Here is a 16,999-nt window from a genome sequence, read left to right as displayed (position 1 = left end):
AATCATCGATGGCTCCAAGGCTTGGTAATTCTAAAGTTCTAAACTTCTGAGATGGTCAGTTTCTAATAATCTGTTATTTCAATCTGTGAATCTGTGGTCCTAGATTTATGAGTCTATGGTAATAATATAATACTAAAAGTATTTATAATACCATGGTAATATGCACACAAATATACATGTGGATTTTAATAATGACATCAATGCTAAAACCAATACCCATTCCAATACTATCATTTATTGAGGGCTTTCAATGTGCTCAGCACTGCACTAGGAACTATGTAATTCTTTCATTTAATTCTCCTATAAGAAGGCATTGTTATCTCCATTTTCCATTTGATGCCATTGAAGGTCAGAGAGGGTAATAACTTATTCAAGGCTATACAGTTGATCTCTGTTGTTGTTTTTTTAAGATCCTGGGATTTTAGTATTCTTGTCTATAAGGCAGCCAAGACAAAGTGGGAGAAGCAACAGATGCAGAGTGAGAAGCAACCCCAACCTCCCATGTTGTTTTTAGAAGTGTACCTAATAAGTCGTCACATTTTTAGCTTAATTGTCATTGAATCTGTCCTTAGTCTGAGGAGAGGTATCAACATAAAGAAACCCAGGATTCAGGGTAGAGACTGAGGGCTGAGCCTTCACCAAACACGGATGATGGGGCGTTCACTTCTGATTCTGCTAGAATCCTGTAGTTTCTTAGCCCAAACCCCAACCAAACTCTAAATTCTTGCCTGCTCCAGTTCCCTAATGAGGGTGCTTACTTTCTATGTGCACATCTGTGGGACCGGAAGCTTCTATTTTATAATGGCCTGAAAACAGCTTTCCTGTAGTTTTGATCTAGGGATCCTAACTTTGTCCTGTAGGGCCACAGAGCAAATCTGCTTCCTCTGCTCCATGACTTTGGAGATTTTGAAACACAGTAAATCAAATCTGTCAATCCATCCATCCATCCATCCATCCATCCATCACCTCATCATGCATTCACCATCCACCCATCCATCTATCATTTATCTATTCATTCACCACTATCTATACATCATCCACCCATCAATCAATATGCCCACTTTTTTCTCTCTCTCCATCCACCATCCATCCATCCATCCATCCATCCATCCATCCATAATAGTCCAATCATGCCATCTATCATTTCACTGACTCACTCACTCATTCACTAATTCATTAATTCATTGAGGGACAACGATGCAAATGGCATTCGTTAGGCCCTCTAGGAGGGACACAAAGATGCATATGCCCCTCAATACACTTGGAAGAGGGACCAGACTCACACCTACAGACATACTCCTTCCAAAACATCAACAATCTAGGGCAGGGGTCCTCAGATCATTGGAGGGCCAGACTATAGTTTAAAAAAAAAACTATGAACAAATTCCTATGCACACTGCATATATCTTATTTTGAAGTAAAAAACCAAAACGGGAACAAATACAATATTTGCATTTTCATGTGGCCCGCGGGCTGTAGTTTGAGGACCCCTGATCTAGGGAGTGGATCAGCAATTTGTAAATCAGTGTTGAATGAGGCACTAAGTACAACCAGGACCCAGAGGGGAGAGGGGCAGTGTGGAGTGGGCTGCTCAGGTTAGGCTTTTTGCACGTTATTGTCTTTATTTTACAAACTGGTATCTCAGACATGATCCCCTCTAGAGCAATAGTGAAGTTTTGTACTGTGATTAGTCTTGATTCTATTAATTCATTCTTTGGTTCAAACTCTTTATGGTGGTGAATAACAGAGAGATCCTTGTTTATCATTTACTGTAGGAAATAGGATAAATAAATAAACAAATAAATGCCCAATATAATTTATTTTATTTTGACTTTTACCTTTTTATTGAATTTATTGGGATGACACTTGTTAACAAAATCATATGTTTCATGTGCACAATTCCACAATCATCTGTACACTGTATTGTGTGTTCACCGCCCCAAGTCAATTCTCCTTCCATCACCAATTATCCCCCCTATACCTTCCTCCACCTACCCCAGCCCCCTCCCTCTGGCAATCAACACACTGTTGTCTGTCCAGGAGGTTTTTTTTTTCTTTCTCTCTCTCTCCCTGCCTCTATACCCCTTACCCAGCCCCCCAACCACTCCCTGACAGCTGTCAGCATGCTCTCTATCTATGAGTGTCTCTAAAGTACCATATGATTTCACTCATATGTGGAATCTAATGAACAGAATGAATTAACCTGCTTAATATAATTTTAGGTAGTGAAAAATGTATTTTAAAATAAAAGAGCCAGAGAAGAGGACAAAGCAGGAAAAAAAGATGCTAGTTTAGATAGGAACATTGGGAAGATTCTCTGAGGAGGTAACATTTGGGCAAGGATAGTAATTCCTCGGAATTCCTGGGGATGGAGGCCCTAGCCCTTGGCTTCCTAATTCCCTGGAGAAAAGGAAGGAGATGGGCAAAGAGATTGGAATGATAGGAGGATTGGGCCCTTTGGAGAGAGAGAGACAGTTCATCATGAAGCAGGAGCTGAGGTTTCCCTTGGGAAAAACTCTGCCCAGGAAATCAACTCTTTGTAGTCTTCAGAGGGTATCTACTTTGTTTTTCTCATGGGTCGGACACTGTCCTCAATTATAGTAAGGAAGCAGGAAGGGGACAGAGTATGATTTGCCCAAGATCCTAGGGTGGGTCAGGGGAGGATTCACACTAGGACACAGTGTGGAAGTCAGCTCCTGGTGCATACCCTCAGAAGCTCCAGGCTATGGGTGGGCTGTGAGGGGGTAGCTCCCCACCCTGTCAATTCTCTTCTGGAGGTGAAGGCACTGTGGGGCTCAGTTCCTGGAGACTCCTGATTTTTTTTAGTCTCAGGCACAGAGGAGTAAAAGAGATGAGGCTTAGAACCCCCAAGGGACCAGGACAGGTGGAAGGCCAAGGAAAAATGAACAGAATGGAGGCTGAGAATCCACACACCCAGGTTCTAACCCTGATCTCTGGTTTGTTGTGGGACCTAGGAAACTCCCTTCCCCTCTTGAGATCCTCTAAATAGAGAAGTTTAAACTAGATGACTCTTGTGAATCCTTCTAGTTAGAACATGCTCGATTTGAATTAATATAAAACTAGAGGCCTGGTGCACGAATTTGTGCACAGGTGGGGTCTCTTGGCCTGACTGGCGATCAGGCCGATTGGAGGGGGGGCTGGGTGTCTGGCCAGGGGGAGGGACTGCGGGAGGTTGGCTGGTTGGCCATGGAAGGTTGGCCGTGGGAGTGCACTGACCACCAGGGGGCAGCTCCTGCATTGAGCATCTGCCCCCTGGTGGTCAGTGTACATCATAGCAACCAGTAGACTGGTCATTCGGTCATACGATTGCTTAGGCTTTTATATATATAGATAGGATGGAATTTCAACTAGAGGGGTGAAGGTAAGATTTCAAATGCAGCTTTCATGAAACTGTTTACCTCCCATGGCAGTACACTTTGCCTTTTAGAGACTTGGTAGCCAGACACAGGGGTCTGTTGGGGTCAGATAGGATCTAGGCCTTAGGGAATTGATTAGATTTGTGACCACTTGTATCTAGAGATGACCCCAGATAAAGCACCCCTTGTATTCACAGCTGATGTGGCCCACACTCACATTGAACCTGGGCTGGGCACTAGGGATCCTGGGCCTCTGAGCCCATGGAGTTTCAGGGCCTCTCCTGCCCCAAGTGGTTTCTCCACAAGGTTTCTTTATCAGGGTAGGCAGACTTGTCACACCACATTCTGTTTCTTTGTTATGGGGTGAGGCCACAACATTAGTAACGAAAAAACAGAATTTCCAGAAGATGAGGCCCAGAAATCAGGATTTAAAAAAGATTCCCAGGTGATTCTAATGTGTAGCCCAGGTTGAGAACCACTGTCCTAGAGCCTTTTACTGATTCCACCTGCCAAATGCTCCTTGTTCTGGGAGGAAACACAGCTCTCCCTAGTATATTTCTGGGTGATGGAAAATTTCTCTTGCATGGAATTCTCCACAGTGGAATCTTTATTGTGGGAGCTGGTGCCATCATTGAAGGGTCTATCTGGTCCCAAGGCTGGTCCGCTCCTAACTGCCTTGAGAGTTGGTGTGGCTGAATGGAAAACATTCTAGACAGGGAGGCCAGGGCCTGGACTGTAGCACCCACTCTGCTGTTCCTTGCAGTTTGATCTTAGGGCCATAGCCATCACTTCTCTGGTGCTTTCTCCATGTGCTGGGTATTATTGTGCTTCACACATATTATTATATAATAACGTTTTAACTCAACACATGACCTGAGGAAATAGGTACTATTATTATCCCACTAGAGGCCCGGTGCACGAAATTCGTGCACAGTGGAGGGGGGTCCCCTCAGCCCAGCCTGCACCCTCTCCAATCCAGGACCCCTTGGGGGATGTCTGACTACCGGTTTAGGCCTGATCCCCGACCAGCAGTCAGACAACCCTCTCACAATCCTGGACCACTGACTCCTAATTACTCACCTGCCTGCCTGCCTGCCTGGTTGCCCCTAACTGCCCCCCCCCCCCCAGCCTGATTGCCCCTCACTGCTTCTGCATGCCAGCCTGATCACCCCTAATTGCCCCCCCTGCTGGCCTGGTCACCCCTAACTGCCCCCCCACTGCCAGCCTAATTACCCCCAATTCCCCCCCCCCCCCCGACAGCCTGGTTGCTCCCTCACTAACCTCCCTGCTGGCCTGATCGCCCCATGCAGCCTGCTTGTTCAGTAGTTTGGTCATTCTTCACTAACCCCCCTGCCGGCCTGGTCATAGGCAGCCATCTTGTGAGGGCATGAGGGTTAGTTTGCATATCACCTCTTTATTATATAGGATTTTACAAATGAGGAAACGGAGGTACAGAGATGTTAAATAACTTTTTCAAAGTCACACAGCTAGGAAGTGCTGGAACTCAGCTCTTCCCTGGACAGAATGATTCTGACTCTGAGATCCTAGAATTTCATGGTTCTAGGAAGTGTAAGATTCCACAGCTCTTAAGGTCCTGGGAGCGTAAGATGCCATTAGCTTGAAGATCTTACAACTGTCAGACTCCAGTTGAAAAAGCAAATGCCAGCCATCTGTGGGATTGGGGGTCAGAGGACACAAGGGGGAATGACACAGCTTAAACCCTCCGCCCTCCACTCCAGCAGTTAGACACTGCTGCCCCTTAAGGCACTTACTTCATTTCTCTGAAACCTGAATCCTCTCTTGGAACTGGAAACCCTTGGTGGTATGAGAACTGGAGAGAGACCTCCTTGCTGGATAAAGCCTGCAGCATCTGCCGAGAGGGGCCAGAATAAGCAGTGAGGACGGGACTCAGAGTTCCCTGAGAATGATAACATTCTCTGCATCCCGCAGACCCCAAATAAACCACACTGTCCTCAGGCACTGCCGAGGCTCCTGGGGAGAAGGGAGGCTGATGTTTCCATAGGGCCTGAATGTAGTGTTTCTGTTGGAGCAGGGGCCACGTGATTGGTGGCCCTAGAATAGCTGTGCGCTCCAGGACCATGGGGAGGCTGTCCAAGGCCCGGAAGCAGGGCTGGCTGGCTGCGTTCTGCTGGCAAAGATAAGGAGCCCGGTCAGGGTTGACATGTGGAAGCATTTAGGAGTCTGGGGGCTTGGGCATTGTGAATAAAATGTCCTGGAGGGGCTGGGGGCCCAGGGGTGACTGACTCCAGCTGCCTCAATCTACAGATGGTGAAACTAAGGGGAAGAGTGTGGTTGCCACGCAACATTTAGCATGGAGCGTAACAAAGCCTCCAGAATCAGCCTCAATACAAATGAACCCCTGTGCTTCAGCTACACCAGACCAGTGTAACACTTTCTCATCTCTGGGCCTTTGTTTGTGCTGTGCACTCAAGCTGGAATGCCCTTGCACTTCTTTGCCTATTGGAATACTTAATTTCAAGGCAAAGCTCTGATTCTGCCTCCTCTAGGAAGCCTTCCTTCATCCTTCCCTTGTCTCTGATGTCTTCTCACTCCCTTCTCTGAGCACTGAGAGCATTCCATCTGCCCATCTCTTTGGCTACACGTCACTTTTTCCTTCCAGGTAATAATAATAATTATGTTTTTGTTCATGTACAGGCAATTTACATGCATTTTTTTATGTCCTCATTTTACAGATGGACAAACTGAGGAACAGAGAAGTTAAATAACTTACCCAAGCTTGCACAGCTAGTGAGTAGCAGAGTCTAGCTGCAAACTCTATCTGGCACCAAAGTCCTCACTTTTAATTATTTTCTATATTTCCTTTTCATTCCAGGACCTAGCATAGGTATGCTCAATAAATATTTGCTTAGTAAATGAAGGAACAGCTATAATGAGAAATAACATTTACCTGTAATCCTACCACATAGAATTTATCCTTTAGATATTTTTCTAATGCAGGAATAGACTTTATATCACCATTTTGAGCAGCATAGATCAGGCATTAATGTACAAAATGTTTGACATTTTGTTCTTTTTTGTATTTAATAAGTAGGTATTAGATAAATTAAAATGCATAAATAATAGTCTATGCATATTAATAAGATCTGAAGAGCATCACAAGGCTTGCCAAAATCACTTCCTCTGTCTGTGTACAGTGGTCCTAGAAATGCCTGTCATTAGACTCACTCCTCTGCATGCAGTCGCTGCTCCCAGGAGGTCCTGTGAAATAGATCCCTTAACTGAGACAAAGTCAGCCAGTCAGCACTTGTGAACAGAGCTGTCCTCAGCCTTAATGGAATGACACATCAACTTTTTCAGGTTAAGAAATTTCTCTTTTATTCCTAATTTGCTAAAAAGTAAAAAGTTTTTCATTTTGAAATCATGAATGGATGTTAAATTTTATCAAACACCTTTTCTGCATCTCATGAGATGAGCAAACCATTTTTCTCATGAGTAAGATAAATCCAACTTGGTCATAATGCATTATCCTTTTTATAAATTCTTCATTCAGCTTTACAGTATTGTGTAGAATTTTTGCCTCTTTGTTAAACTGTAGTTATCCTTTCTCATACTGTTCTCATCAGGCCTTGATATTGGGCTTATGATGGCTTCATATGACACATGAGCATATTCTCTCTTTCTCCATATTTTGAAACAGCTGTGCAAGACTGGAATTACTTGTTCCTTCAACTAAAATCTCTGGGTCTGGGTTCTTTTTTTGAGGAAAGATTTTAAATTTGAGGTTAAAAATATTTCATGACTATTTCGCTACCTGGATGTTTTATTTTTTTCTTGAGTCCATTTTGGCAAATTGTAACTTGTTCATTTCACCTTCATTTTTATATTTATATGCAAAAATTTGTCATGATATATCCTCTTATCTTCTCATCTTCAAGGACATGTGTCTTGCTCATGCTGCCATTTTGTTTTTTATGTACACATCTGCCCTTTCCCCCCTCTTCCTTCCTGCTTCCCTGTTTAAGGACAGGGTTCCTGCCCTCCCCCCTGGCCCCCCATTAAGCTGTCTCCCAAAGAAAGTACTTGGCGAAAGTTGGATACATATGGACTATGAGGCCCTTAAGGTAGAATATCTTAAGGACCCCAGTGAAGCATCCAGATGGTGGGTGTCCAGGGTGTTTCTGGTGTCTGCTATCCCTAGCCTGTTGGAATAGCTTCCTGGACAATGGAAGCTGAGCTCACCCTTGAAGAATGGGGTGAGAGGAGAGTCAGAGGCAGCACTGGGGTGGCAGAGAGGCCACGGGAGCCACAGACAGCTGGAGTGGAGCCCCTTGATGCTTAAAATGGGGAGCCATAAGCCACAGCTGGACACGCACTAAGGCTCAATGAGAGAGGCAATGGGGCTCCGTGGTGGGTTCCTGCGTGGCAGAGTGAGGGAGAGCACCCAGGCAGCCCAAGAAGGAACTTCACTCAGCTCGCCCAGCCTCTCCCAAGGCACTCATCTCTGCTTTGAGTGACAAGGAGCTCACATGTCACTGGAGAATGATCCTGTAATGTTTTCTGGAAGACTTCCTGGGGTGGAGCACTTGGAGATGATGGAGAGCTAGATGTAGGTTGGAAAGGAGTCAGGGAAGCAATTAGGAGGCCATTGGATTCCTCAGAGCTATTTGACTGGGCACCATGTGCAATGAGCACAATGCCAGGCACAGTGTCTCAAACAGCTCTGTCTTCTGCCCCATCGTGGATCATTGGGTTACAGTTTCCAAGTTCATTCAATTGTGCACAATGTATACATAAGGGCCCAAGCTTTGGGATCAGACAGGCTGGGGGCCAGTCTCAGCCTCACCACCTGCCAGCCCAGTGCCTTTCCACAAATGGCTTACTCTTAACCTCAGTTTGCAATTTCCTTATGTGTAAAATGGGCATAAAGCCCACTGTTTCTCAGGGTTGTAAAGCAATTGGCCCAAGGGAGTCCTTGGAAAATGATGGCCATCCCTCATCCTCATCCCATCCTTATACATCTTGTTTCTTCACCTGGGGATCATAGGTCCTTCTATGATTCCAAACACAGTTCGTGTGCCGACAACTCCATCTGCCTTTAGATCTTTCTGGAGCTGCAGACTAGCTGTCAGCTGATTCCTGATCAGTGGCTCCTGGATTTGGGAACAGGAGCATGAGCCAACTCTCAAAGTTGTTTAATTCTCTTGTTTCCTGATTCCAAGGTTCATAGGCCCCCACTCCCCCCCACTTTTCTCTGTGGAAAGCCTCTCTGTTAATACTCTTTTTCCCACCTTCCTTCATCTCTGTCCCCTTAGTGGGACTCTACTTGGTTTCCTTCCTCCCAGCCTTTGCTCACATTCATACCTCTGCTTGGAGCAGCCTCCCCTTCACTCTCCATCCAGCTCCCTCTAACTTCTTCTTTTGGTTTGGATGTCACCTTCTGAGACTTAGCTAGTCTGGGTGCTATGGCTCTTCCCCAAGACGGGGTGGGTATGTCTTTAAAGGGTCTGGGATAGAAGAAACATCTTCAAGTGGTTTCTGTGGAGGGCAACTATTCATGCCCTCACTCACTCACTCACTCACTCACTCACTCACTCACGCAGCAAACATTCACTAAGCTCCTACGCTGGCCAGGCGCTTGGCTGGTGCTGGACCAACTGAGGGGAGACTTTGGTGTTTGCCTGACCAAGTATGAGTCCTGATTCTGACACTTAATAACTGTGTAACCTTGGCAACTGATCTACCCTCTCTGAGCTTTAGATTTCACATCCATAAAAAGGGGAAAATAATGGGCCCTATGTCTTAGGATCACTGTGAAAGTGAATGGGCGTAATCCATGTATTAGTCTGCTAGAGCCACCATAACAAAGTACTGGCGGTCTAAACAACCGAAATGTACTTTCTCACAGTTCTAGAGACTGGAAGTCCGGGATCAAGGTGCCAGCAGGGACCTCTCTCCTTGGCTTGTAGACGGCCTCCTCTTGCTGTGACCTCACATTGCCTTTCTTTGTGCATCAGTCCCATCAAATCAGGGCACCACCTCATTTTAACTAATTTGTGACCTCATTTAACTAATTACTTCCTAAAGACCTATGTCCAAATATAGTCACACTGGGGGCTTCAACATATGAATTTTGGGGGGATACCATTCAGTCCATAACACCACATTAAGTGATGGGCTGAGCTCAGCACAGTTCTATGTGACTCTTCCCATGGCGCTCAGCTTAATGGTTGTCCTTTAGGGTCCCTGCATCTCATGGAAGAAATGGCCTATAAAGAGGAAATGATTATAAGGGGAGGTGGTACCCAAAATGGGGTACAAAAGAGTAGAGTCAAAACCAGGACTCAGGTCTTTGACCACACCCTGTGCTGCTCAGAGTTGTGATCTCAAAAGTTCAGTGTGTGTTTCAATGGACTATGAGTTTCCTGAGGACTGGGGCCTTGTCTGATTCACCTCTGTGGACTGAGCAGAGGATCCTGCACCTGAGAATGTTGAATGAATACATGACTGAATGAATATATGACTGAATGAATATATGACTGAATGAATATATGACTGAATGAATACATGAGATTAGGAATGAATGATGGAGATAGTGGCTGGAAGGGAGGATGGATGAATGGATGATGGACTCCTAGGAGGAGGAGGAACAGCCTCAACTCTGCCCAAGTTTGTTAATCCCTTTAAACCTTCGTTTCTTCAGCTGTAGAATGGGGTATTAACCATACAGACCACACAGGTGGCTTTGAGGATTTAATGAGATAATAGAAGCAAAGCACCTTGAACAATGATTGCAGCTTTTGGACAAAGAAGTAGGATGAGCTCCTGGAATGGGGCTGGCGCTGCTGACTATGGCAGACCGACCAGGCATCACCTGCTCAAGCCTCACAGCGCCCCTCCATCCTCCCAGGGGACAGGTCAGTGTCTGGGGGAGACAGGAATGTCTGTCCAGTTGTGCAAGGAGCCATAGAGCAAACAGAGTCATCTACCGGCGACACCACTTAACTAATTTCCCACGTAAGCTGCCTACCAGCCTTGGGAAGTAAAGTAGAACTTTTGCAATCATTTGGCAGAAGAGGAAACCAAGGCCCAGGGAGAGGTCATGAGCTTGAGCTTCCTGGAGAGCCCCGAGGTGGCAGGTGCATTGGCTTCAGTGGCCTTTGCGTTAATCTCCGCTCTTTGGTTGGCCAGCCTCCACTTTGAGGATGTTCTCTGCCCCTTGTCTTGGCAGAGGCTCAGGAAGGGGTCTGAAGTTGAGGTTTTGTGGAGGGAGAGCTGGGCTTAGAATGGACTTCAGTGTCTCACACACACGGGATGTGAGTGGTCAGTGGGACTGGGGGCTGAGGGAGGCTTACAGGGCCTCCCTTTGCAAAGACGCCATAGGGTACCAAAGGCGCAGTGATTGGTGGTGATCCTGGTGCAGAGACCTGCCTGCCCTCCTCTGGGAGGTAGCAAAGCATCCCAGTTCAGGCACTCTGGAGCCAAGCGCAAGAGGTTCCAATTCCCACTCCTCCACCCACTACTGTGAACAAGTTATATCTCTGCACCTCAGTTTCTCAGTCTTAAAATGGGCCAAATCATGATAGAACCCAACTCACTGCATTGCCCAAGAGGGACAAATGAGGCAATGCACGTCACCACCCAGGGAACATCGGATAGGCTCATGCTTTGCTTTATCTTGGCTGGGAGAGAGGGAGCTAGACCTTATACAGCCAGATTCTTCCTCTCCTGGGGACGTCCACAGCTCAGGGGGATATGGGACGGGGAAGGTGACCATGCCCATGTCCCCATGTGCTAGAGCTGAAGTGGGGAGAGGCCAGGCTGTGAGCAGCTCCCTGCTGTCTGATCCCCAGCGATAAATCACAAACATGCTTTTAATGATTATTTAAAGCTCTTGGCTGACTGTCCATCCAGGAAGGGCTAGTTCAGCCCTCATTAGGCCGAGGTGGATCGCAGGGATGCTTGCCCATGCCTCATTGAGGGTGGCTTCTTTTATTCCATTATTTTCGTAATAGACTCATTGACACAATATTGTTCTTGGCCCCAGCTTAGACCCTCGGCTCGCGTTCAGAGGCAACAGGCTGACCCAGCCAAGAAACTGCAAGCTTCCCATCAAGCGGGCAATAGGCATGAGGGCTCAGCAATTTCTCCTCCATAGACGTCACTGGCAGGGTGAGGAGGGGCGGTCTGGTGTTAGTGGGCTTCAGGCCTGGGTGCTAGGGGAGAGAAATGATGCAGAGGGCAAGAGGGAAGGAGGGGTACCCTTCTAGGCTAGCCTTTCATTCATTTAACAGATATTTACACTGAGTACATGTGTTCGGCATTGTCCCCATCACAGACACTACCAGAGCCTGGAGGACTTTCAAGACCATCTAGAACAGCGGTTCTCAACCTGTGGGTCGCGACCCCTTTGGGGGTCGAACGATCCTTTCACAGGGGTCGCCTAAGACCATCGGAAAACACATATATAATTATTGTTTTTGTGATTAATCACTATGCTTTAATTATGTTCAATTTGTAACAATGAAAATACATCCTGCATATCAGATATTTACATTATGATTCATAACAGTAGCAAAATTACAGTTATGAAGTAGCAACGAAAATAATTTTATGGTTGGGGGTCACCACAACATGAGGAACTGTATTAAAGGGTCGCGGCATTAGGAAGGTTGAGAACCACTGATCTAGAACAATGGTCGTCAAACTGTGCCTCATGGAACCCTAAGGGTTCCTCAGAATGTAGAGAAGAAGGGGGTCTCTGGGTCTGCCATCCCATCCTTAGCCCAAGCAGCCAGATTTTAATGTATTTTTCCTTTGGGCTTCTTTGTAAGGCTCTACTGGAAGCAAGGATTGTGCTAGTTAAAAGAGAAGTTTGAATACCACCGGTGAACTCTTTATTGTACAAAAGGGGAAACTGAGGCCCGGAGAGAGGCCAGACTTGCCTAAGTTCACACAGATGTTAGCACAGTAAGGGCCCATCTCCTGGACCCGCGTTGTGTGAGGAGCCAGAACCAGTATGTGAAGCCATCGGAGAACAAGAAGCATTGGTCTCAGCGCCTCAGGTGTGCAGATGGTGTCCCAGGTCGTGACTGCCTCCCCGTGAGCAGCCCGTCCAGGGGTGTGTGTGGGACCCCCAGAAACATGCACCCTCCCAGGCACCTGAGTTTTCTGCATTTCTTCAGCTCAGTTAACACGGTCTCCACTGCATTTAACATGAGCGTCGGGGGAGGGGGTGAGGGTGGGGACCCAGCTGCCTCGCCCAACCTCCGGGCTCAGCTCCCTGAAACGCTCCTGGGAGGAGAAATCCAGGGTCTTGGACACACCGGGAAACCGGTGCTGGGAGAAGTATCTGTCAGGAAGGGTCCCAGCAGGAAACAGAGGGCACCCTCAGGCTGGTCCGTGGAGGTGAGGTTTTTGTTTTCTTATATTGTGCTAAAATATAGAGCATAAAAGTTACCATTTAACCACGTTGAGTGTACATTTCAGTGACATTAGGTACATTTGCATTGTTGCACAGCTGTCACACCATCCATCTCCAGAACTTTTTCATAGTCCCAACTGAATCTCTGTACCCACCGGACACTAATGCCCACCCCTCCCCCGGCCCCCGGGGACCTCTGGTCTACTCTCTGCCTCTCTGAATTTGCCTATTCTAGGTAGGTATGGACGTAAGTTTTAAAAGGGGTATTTACAAAGGTGTGGGGAGGGTTTAGGAGAAGCATCGAGGTATGGGGCAGTGGCCTGGGGCTGGGAACTCAGGAAGCTGCTACCTCTCCTAGACCTGAGGCGAAGGCTGGGAGCAGCCTGCAGGGGCACCGGCCAAGCATGGACAGTGGTTGTGGAGGGGCCGTGAAAGAGAGCGAGCTCCAAAGCAAGCCCATGGGAAACCCCAGAGCTGTTTAACTGCCCCGCAATAAACCACGGAGGCAGCAAAGGCTGTGACTAAATTCCAAGGATCTGGTGGCAGTTGCATATTGTAGGAGAAGGACAATGGGAAGGTATAAGGAATTTCCATTTCCTGTCCCTTGCTCCCCAACAACTTCTCACACTCAGTGATTTGCTGCAAATTTATTTTGCTTTGTGGCAGATGATTTTCGTGCGGAGAGGTGTTCCCTGTCCCCCTGTGTTGAATTCTCCATCCACGTGGCCTGAGACTCTCTGATTTCACAACAGCAGCATTGCTAACCTCTGCCAACCCATCCTCCACCCTCCCAGAGATACAGAGTAACTTGGATGTTGGAGAAAGAACATGCTATGAGTGGTTTTCACTTAATTTTCACAGCAGAGTTGAGGTATTTCTTGATTCCTCTCACTAATACCTGGGCCGTGAACTGACTTCTTGCTAAAACCTCTCTGTCACCCCCTATATATACACTTGACTTTTCCTCTTCCTCCTCCTCCTCCTCTTTCTCCTCCTCCTCCTCCTCACCTCTTCCACCTCCTTCTTTTTCTTCTCCTCTCTCCCTTTCTCTCTCCCTTCTCCGCACCCCCCATCCTTGAATATCCTAGGCCCAGCCATCCACCTGAGAGCTCCCCTCACCCTCTGCTGCCCTGCTACCCAGTGCTTTCCTGTGTCCCTGAGGTGATGGGTGAAGTCTGACTCGATGTCTGGGGAGAAACCATAGGAGATCCGAATCTCTTATGGCCCTGACTGCCTGGGGTGGGGGTGGGGGGTGGGAACTTGGTGGGAAGCTGGCGTTGCTAAGAGGCAGGATCCGTTCTCACCTTCTGCCTATGCAATCAGAATTGTATATCAATTACTTTCTGAGAAATTTGCATACATTTATAAACTCAGTTAATTTTCACAACAACCCTGCTCAGGAGGCATTATTCCTGTTTTGCTGAGAAATTTGAGGTGTAGAGAGGTCAAATGACTTATCAGAGGATGCACAGCTGCCTGTCACAGAGACTTGAATGTAGGTAGATCTGTTCCCAAAGCTCTTTCCAACCAGTTCAGGAGGAAGTGAGTTCCTGGTCTCTGGAAGCATGTAAGCAGCGGTGAATGGTCACCATCATGGAGGGAGTACATTCCAGGAGGGGGTTCCTTCCAGTCCTGGGATGCTAAGATTCTAAGACTAGATCATGGTTCTGATTTGGATATTCTCTAGTTGACATGTACCTCTTGGGAAGTAGAGTTGGGGTGGGCGCCTCAGTGAGGTCTGGGTTTGGGTGGAGGTCAAAGTCCTGGGTTTGCCGGGGGTGGGGAGAGGTGATCGGTGATCAGGTAATGGGTTCTCCACTCCCCTTCCTGGCCTTGTTGCTCTCGCCCGGTCTCTGAGCCCCAGATGGGCAATATTTACAAATCCATTCAGTGCCAACCATAAGTGTCACCAGGGTTGCAGGGAAACAAGCTCAGAGTGGGGAGCAGGAGTCCCAGGTTAATCCTGTTGCGGCTGCAGGTTTGTGGTGTGACTGGGCACGCCCCCCCCCCATTTATTGAGGGGCTGGGGAGGCTGGCTGCCGAGGATCCTCAGGTTCTGGGGTGCTGCTGTTCAGTTCTCTGGGAGGGGAGGCAGGCTTGCACAGGAGGTAAACCAGGCTGCACCATGGGGCTCCGTTGTAAAGGCAGGCTGTGCCTGATGTGGACTCGGGTTTCTCCTGCTCATGCTGGCACCCAAACTCCCGCCCCTCAGAATCTGAGTGAGATAACAAATGCTATTTTAAGCTTCTTTGGGGGTAATTTGTTATGCAGCAATAAATAACTAAAACATGCATGCATCTATGATTAGGTGACAGTGATGGCCTCAATCACATGTCTAGTGGGTGGCTGGCTGAAGGCTGGGGTGACAGGGGACCTGGCCATGTGTCTCATCACTCAGCAGGCCAGCCTGAGGGTCTTCACATGGTGGCAGTCACAGGCTTCCCAAAACAGCCAGGGAAGCCAAGACCAAAGTGTCAGTGCTTTTCAAGCCTCTGCTTGCATCACATTTGCTAATGACCCATTGGGCAAAGTATCACATGGCCAAACTGGATTCCAGGTGTGAGGAAATAGACTCCACCTCTTGATGGCTAAGGGAGAACTTGTGGCCACTTTTTGCAATTATGTGAGGTTCATGTATAATCGCCCAGTGCCCTCAACACCCTTCCCTTCTCCACTTCTTCACGCTTGAGCAGCCTCCCTACACCTCTTGATTTCAGGTTATGTGGCAGGTGTTTTCACCATCACGGCCTTCATTAATCCCTACCAACAGCCCTTGCATGGTAACCCACCTCACGGATGAGGACAGAGGCTGGTAACTGTCATAAAGCTGGTAACTGGCAGAGCCAGGATCTAGCCCAGACCCAGGAATTCCAAGTTTGGTATTAGTTTTACTTTCCCTGTCAAGATGCCCAGAACTTTCCATTTCACTTGGTTTTTTCAGACACACGCAGGCAGGATATGTGGAGACTGGTCCCTGGCTGGGTTCTCCCAGGAATCCTGCTCTGGAACTGCTGGTTGGGCTGCAGGGCATGAGCCTGAGGCAGGAGGTTTGGGCAACAGGAACAGACTCTAGTCTAGGGGGAGACAAAAGCCTAGGCACCCTCTCATTGCCGGTGCACCATTCCCTCCTTTCTTGCCTATGTCTGTCCTTTGAGAAGAGAGGAGATTCTGGCCATTAGGAGAGAAAACTATCATCTTCAGGCACTAAGAAACCAGGGGAGGGAGGAGGGGATGAGGAGGGAAAGAAAGAAGGAGAGAAAGGAGAAGGAGGAGGAACAACGGGGAGGCCAGGGGGAAAGAAGTAGAAGAAAGGGGAAAGGTTCAGGAAGAAGGAAGAAGAGGGAGGCCTAAGAAGGTAACAATAGAGGGGAAACAATAAAAAGGTAGAAAATTAAAGAGACATCGAGGTTTAAGACAGTGAGAGATGGGGATAAGGAGAAAAGAGAGGGACAGAGAAAAATAAGCCCTAAGACAGGGGTAGAGGGAAACAGAGACAGGGAGACAGATGCTTGGAGAGATAAGAGAAATAGGCAGAGAAAGGATGAAGCAAGAGAGAAAGGAAGGTGGCTGGATTGTAAGGGGAAGGAGGAGAGGAGCAAAGGGTTGGAGGGGGGGCATTAGTCATACTGTGTGACCTTGGCTAGGTCAGGTCATCTATTGGAGCCCCATTTCCGCATCAATAGAACTGTCTTGTGAAGCAGTTGAGGATGACATAAGAAAATGTGTGTGAGTACTTTGGGTAACAATAAAATACTATACCAATATTCATTAATATTATTGATGTGTTATAATTACTACGTCCTGGTGGGAGAACTTAATGCTAGAAAAGAGTGTCAGGACTGGTGCTAAGGACACATTTAACACCTCTTCTCTAATGAACAGCTTAGGGTCAAGTGCAAACTGGAGTTTCTTGATACTAAGACACTACTACATATAAGATGTCCTATTAACTTAATTACACTTTGGGGTGGGGGAGAATTGCTATATTACAGGTACATAATTAAGAATAGTAACTCGCCGAAACCGGTTTGGCTCAGTGGATAGAGCGTCAGCCTGCGGACTGAGAGGTCCCGGGTTCGATTCCGGTCAAGGGCATGTACCTGGGTTGCGGGCACATCCCCAGTGGGGGATGTGCAGGAGGCAGCTGATCGATGTTTCTCTCTCATCGATGTTTCTAACTCTCTCTATCTCTCTCCCTTCCTCTCTGTGAAAAATCAAT

This window comes from Myotis nattereri (genome assembly GCF_964212035.1).
Source record: "Myotis nattereri genome assembly, chromosome: 3".
Classification (NCBI taxonomy): Eukaryota; Metazoa; Chordata; class Mammalia; order Chiroptera; family Vespertilionidae; genus Myotis; species Myotis nattereri.
The sequence above is the reverse complement of the archived record's forward strand: the minus strand, read 5'-3'. Positions refer to the sequence as shown.